This window comes from Pyxicephalus adspersus, chromosome 3 (genome assembly GCF_032062135.1).
Source record: "Pyxicephalus adspersus chromosome 3, UCB_Pads_2.0, whole genome shotgun sequence".
In the NCBI taxonomy this organism is placed as follows: domain Eukaryota; kingdom Metazoa; phylum Chordata; class Amphibia; order Anura; family Pyxicephalidae; genus Pyxicephalus; species Pyxicephalus adspersus.
The window spans coordinates 54181794-54187793 of NC_092860.1; the positions used below are offsets into that span (position 1 = coordinate 54181794).

The 6000-nt window shown below is 35.6% G+C and overlaps 1 long non-coding RNA gene across 1 annotated transcript in view; it reads right to left on the reverse strand.

Moving 5' to 3' along the window:
- The window catches only part of LOC140326251 (uncharacterized), a 65916-nt gene extending 63453 nt beyond the window's left edge, over window positions 1-2463 (reverse strand). Inside the window, exon 1 of the long non-coding RNA XR_011919806.1 lies at window positions 2363-2463. This is a non-coding gene — a long non-coding RNA (uncharacterized lncRNA). The remainder of the gene's footprint in view (window positions 1-2362) is intronic.
- Window positions 2464-6000: the final 3537 nt, after the last annotated feature.

Consider the following 6000-nt stretch of genomic DNA (forward strand, 5'->3'; position numbering starts at 1 on the left):
TTAAAAAAAAAGTAAAATATGAAGAGAATCAGACCCAATATTTTATCCCTGTAGACTTCTAATTAGATGCTTTTGAATCTCCGGAAGCTAGATAACGTCTGTATTCAGGTCACTCAATTAACTGTTTAAACCAAGTGTTAAAAAACTGGATATGCATACCCCAAATACCTGATGTGAGGTCCTCCATATGAATGATCTCAGTAATGTGACGTAGCCACAGCAGCATGGCTGTTGGGGGGGGTGTCTGTTGCTTTCAAAATAAGGGGATACTTGATCTAGCCACAGTGACCAGATGTTTAGGCACAGATTGCTTATACTGTACATCTTTAGAGAAAAAGTAATATGACCTATATAAGCCCTGGAGTCCTTTACCACCTAGATACTATTTTAAAATCAAGTTCCTGAAACCTACCACTGATAGAGGCCCTGTGGGCCTATCCCTCTGCCCAAGTTTGTTATTGACTCCCATGCCCACAAATATGGAGGCACATAGTCTGATGGTGTGGCATTAGGTAAAGAATAGAATACAATTTATGTCATGTTACTCCCTTACCAAAACAAAGTTTTTCAAAGTCAATCAGCAGTCAATTAAAGCCCTGTGCAGGTGGGAGGCATCCTAAGAAAATGTGACAACTAGAGCGATCTCCAGAAATTCAAATTAAATTGATAAGTAGTGATTAAATTGGAACTCTACACCCAGTTCTGATTTTACATTTATCAAGTCACAGGGTCTCGAAATATTGGATCCTCATTCCCAGTGGGTGCCCAAAATAAGAGAGCCTAAAAATGACAGAAGTGCCAGGTAGCAAGTTTTTTAAATTGATTCTGTCAAAAGTACATGGAAAATGTGATTCTAGAATTGTCGCACTTTGTGATCATGGTACACAGGTGAGTAAAGTTTGGGAAACATTGTAAAGTGTGTAGAGAGGTATATGCAGCATACTTTCAGGTATGTTGCGCTTGCATCTTAAATCCAATTTAAACAGTTTCTGGTCTATATTTGGCCTACTTCTAACATGCTTAAAGCTGCCTTTGCATTCCCATTGATCGGAGGGATCAATGTACACATCCCCTTAGTTTGTTTACAGATTGGACAAATTTTCATTTGACTTAAAAAATAAGGCTGTGTTACAGAAAGACATCTGTCAAAATTAATTTCCAAACTTATAAACTACTGAGGGCTTACTTTTATTTTTGAATAAAACTTCAGCTGTTGTTATCAATGGCTGTGTACATCTATAAAATTACAAAAGTTTACTTGATATTAATAAAAATGTAACACAATGCCTTTCCCACTGCTGCTCCATAAGCTTTAAAATGCTGTTGTCACTTTAAAGTATATTGTGGTACAGGGTGGCTGACATAGACTGTTTATTAGTTTCCAAGCCTTTTGATCTGCTACATTCCTGAGACAGTAAAAATGTATACAGTTTTAGTTGTATTGTTAGACTTGTAGCCTGTAAATGTGAATAATTATACCAAGTTGTGGTTTCTCTACCCTTGGGTCATTACAGTGTTTCACTTATACACTGCTGGGTCATTCATGCCTAAGGCCAGATCACAACGTGCTCTATGCAACATCTGTTTTTGTATTTTGTTTTTAAAAGTGCAACTTCAAGGCTGCCACCCTAACCCTAGCCTTACTATCCAGTGATCCACGGGCCTGGGACTGGCATGCAGTCAATTAAGTAAAAAAAAAAACTCCTTTATACATTCAAGTCTTAATGGAACCCTTGCTTTCATTACTATACCCACAGCTCAAAGTATATTAGATTTGTGGTCAGTGGGAAGAATGTCACCTATACAGGTAGCCAAAAAAGATCATTGGTGTTTGTGGTAAGTGTCTTGAAAAGTACTCATTGCTCAAGGAACCCCTAGCAACCTCTGGAGGTTCACTACTGTATATAGTAAGTGTGAGTTGGGGTGTAGTACAGGTAGAACAAGGGAAAAAAGTGGAGAATGTCTTTCAATATATGTTCTGTATTATTTGAGCTCTCTTACCTGTATACTTCATGTGGACTAGACTCATTTTTACATTTCTTTTTAGGTAACCAGAAAAAAAGTGAAAAATATAAGGTACTACAAATATTTTGTTTTTAACTGCTTCATTATAATGATCTTGAAGCTTAAAATCAGGTAGATGTAGAAGACACATATAAGAGTAGCTTTTTCTCCATATAATACCTGATAAATAAATATCCAAAAAAGGTCCAGGTTTTTGGATTTCATTCTTTGAAGTAGAGCTTACTGTGAGAGAAAGAGAAACGGCTCAACAACCCAAACCTATGTGCTTCAGTTGGACCAGTATTCTTATAGATGGAGAACCTAAAGCGAGATTTTCATTTAGAAAAAAAACCCTTACCTTTACAGTACAGGTGTGAGACCGTGTCACATTTCTCCATGAAAATGTAAAAAAAAAAAAAACTGAGCACACATGGAAAAGCAGCCCCAAGCCTCCTAGAATATGTGACATTTGTATCCCAGGAGGCTGCAGGTTTACGTTTTAGTCTAAAGATAGGAGGGGAGGGGCTTCCACAATAAAAGTTAAAAAAAAAACTTTAAAAAAAATACCCCACCCTTTTATATGATGTTAAAAATGTGATGCTAAATCCACTTTAAGTGGTAGATAGATTAGCTCACCAGTCCACTGCTTTTCCTTTTCAATAGATTTTTATTATTACAAGTATAAAAAGTGTAGTACAATATTTAAAAATTTTCGAAAAGGACAGTAACAATGTAACCAAAGTTCATCCATCACAAATGTGAAAGAGAAGATCCACTTTCAATAAAAGGGACAGAATATTCATTAATGCCCAGTTTGGGATCATACATTGTGCATAGCATGAAACTTGGATGAATTGTATACTCTTCCCTGTCCAGGACTGTCAATATTCCAGTGGGCCGGTCTTCAGCAACTGGTCGTAATCTACTATGAAAAAGAAAGATTAGGTGTACTAAAGACACAATACAAGAGAGAAGGTCCAGGGATTGAGGGGAAGGTTCAAAGGAAGGAAAGGTAATGAATGGTTGAGCAACATCAGGGCCAGTGCTAAGAGGATCCAGGCCAGTAAAAATAACCAAAATACAGGAGAAGTATTGACTGGTCAAAACCTCTCAGAAAATACTGATCTAGCCACACATTCTGAAACCTGGTCATTGAGTCTGTAGGTATTGCTGTTATCTTTACAATAGATATAAACCAACACATTTTATTCTTCATCTGGGCTACAATTGGTCTGCTGCTTTTCCTCAAACAGTCCAGTAACAGGCAGGTGGAGGGACAAAACCTGTATGTTACTCAACTGAAGTAGAGAAAAAGTAAGTCCCCTGCTCTGCCAAAGGGCTTTACTTGATGGACAGAAAAATAGCAAACTTTTAGCAAGGAAAACAGCTCCCTTGTTTGTGTATTTTGCTGGAGTTTAACTTTGTTTTATGTTTCAGAAACATCCTTAACCTAACTTTGAAGAAAGTGTCCTGAATATGACTACCAGAAACAGTTCCATTTGTTTTGCACATTTCAAAGCTGATTTTCTAAAGCAGATTGTAAATATTACCATTTTTGTTGCTGCCATGCAGGAACTGAAGACATGGAATGTGGTATCTGAGCAAACATGTCACTTGTAGACAGATTCTCATAGCAAGGAACAAATATGAACAGTTCCCATTAAGTAGGGTGAAAAGGCATAACAAAAGGTCATATAAGTAATGAATACTTAATCTTAATTCTTGTTTTTTATAGAAATATAGCAGAAATGTAGAATTATAATTTAGGTTAATGAAAGGGAGACCTATTTAAAATCAACAAGTTTTATGTGTAAAATGATTAAATTATTTTTGAGTATTAATATTCCTGAGACTGCAGTGTAATCGCCTAGTAGCGGTGTTTTGGTGTAGTTTGCTCCACCTTGTTGTTATAACATTGCTGTAAAGGGACTCTTCTATTCTACGAATTTTTGTCTTTTCTGTGCAGAGTGAAACTCTGACAGATACTGCAGCAGATAGATAGGGGACACCGGATAGGACAACGCCTGCATTCCAAGAAATTACACAAATATCCCTCCATGTGTATTCTTCCTTTTAGCATTTGCCCGTATTTTATTTACGAGCTGTTTATGTAGAATAATGACACATTTTCTAACTATCTGTTTATGTAAAATAATACATACAATCGCTATAATTAAATAATAAAGCCATGTTTTCTGACTGGATTATTAAAAAGATCAAAGTAAAACAAGTTTACTTTGAATCGCTAATACAATGTCTGCATAATTCCCCCCTTTTTTGTCTTTATGAAGTTGGAGTGCTTGCCTAAAATCCATGTAGAAGTCATAGAATGGATGGTTTTACAGTCAATTAGTTGTATATTGTTACAGTAAAATGTAAAAAGACATCATTTAGGCAATGTGTTTTTTTTTTTTTTTACTTTTACTTTTTTTTACAGTGCATAAGATTTAAAGATAAGTTCATGCAAGTTTATTGTGAAAGTCATGTGCAAGGTACAGTAATATCCATGGTAGTAATTGTCAGAGCTTTAGGATTTTATCATGACTAAAGGTAATTTATTGATACGGTAAGGAACTACATAGACTTGTATTCTGTTTGTATAGTGTAGACTTATATAGAGCTATATAGGTGATTAGTAACTTTTTTTTTTTCAAATGTATATAACATAGGAAAGGGTAAAACAATGTATGAGCTTTGAAAAGACATAGCTAAATACCAATTAAAAAAAATAAATAATAACATAATTTATCCCAGAATGTAATTTAGGAGACCAGATTTTTTCAAGTTACTTGTTAGACTTGTTATTCACCAAAAAAAGTAGCTACATTGAAGTTCACCTACAATACGGTTTTAGTGACAATGTTAAATTTGGGATTTTCTATCTCTGTAACAGGATCTCTAGGACAAATAGGGTGAATCTTATGCAGCAGGGGCAGAGAAGGCAATGAAAACCTGATAAATTCTATTATTATTATTATTATATTCTATTCTATCAAATGGCTTTGGATACACTTGAAGTTAGCAGACCGCAGGAGATTCTTTATACTTATCTAGGCTGGAAAATGGTGGTATACAGGTGAGTGTAGGACCCATAGGGTGCAATATGTGGAAAGAGGATTTTAAACGTTAGCCTTGAAAGCATGACCTCCCTAAATCCTTAAGATTTATGTATCAGAACATAATAAAATATCATATTGTCAAGGTTGTAAGAGGATTTAAATGATGAGCTGATGATTTAACCTCAGGTGTCAAAACAGCTTTTCCTGTATCATTTTTTATTTACCAAAAATGAAGCCAAAATGGAGAAGCCATGTGTGAAATAGTAAGTACACCTCATAATTCAATAGCTTATAGAACCACACTTAGCAATAACTGGACATAATTATTTTCTATATGGCTTTATCAGTCTCTCTGACACAATGGGCCTGATGTATTAAAGCTCTCCAAGAAGATACACTTTCATCAGAAAACCTGAAATGGATTTCTTAAAAGTCATTTGCCATTTTTTAGCAAATGTTGCTATTTTGTAGCAAATGTTTTTAATCCTGGACCAGATTTATTCCAGGCTTGCTTGATCACCAAGGTTCACTGATAAAAGTGTATCTTCTCCAGCCTTGGAGAGCGTTAATAGATCAAGCTCATTGTGTTGGAATTTATCTCTGCTTTACAACATTGCTTCAGTTTATTGTGGCTTTCAGGTTTTTGTTTCTGCACAGCTCGTACATGCCTATTACAGCATTTTAATCCAATTAAAGAGTGGACTTTGACCAGGCAATTCCATCATCCTAATTTCTTTCTTTTACAGTAATTCTGATGTAGACTTGCTGGTGTGCTTAGGCTTGCCCTGTTGCAGTTCTGGCTAAGCATTTGCTGTCATACAGATGGCCTCACCTTTGATCCTAGAATACTTTGGTATACAGTAGTTTTTGTGGTCGACTAAATGCATAATAGCCAAACATCGCCACTTTGGTCTCATCTGTCCAAAGGACACTGTTC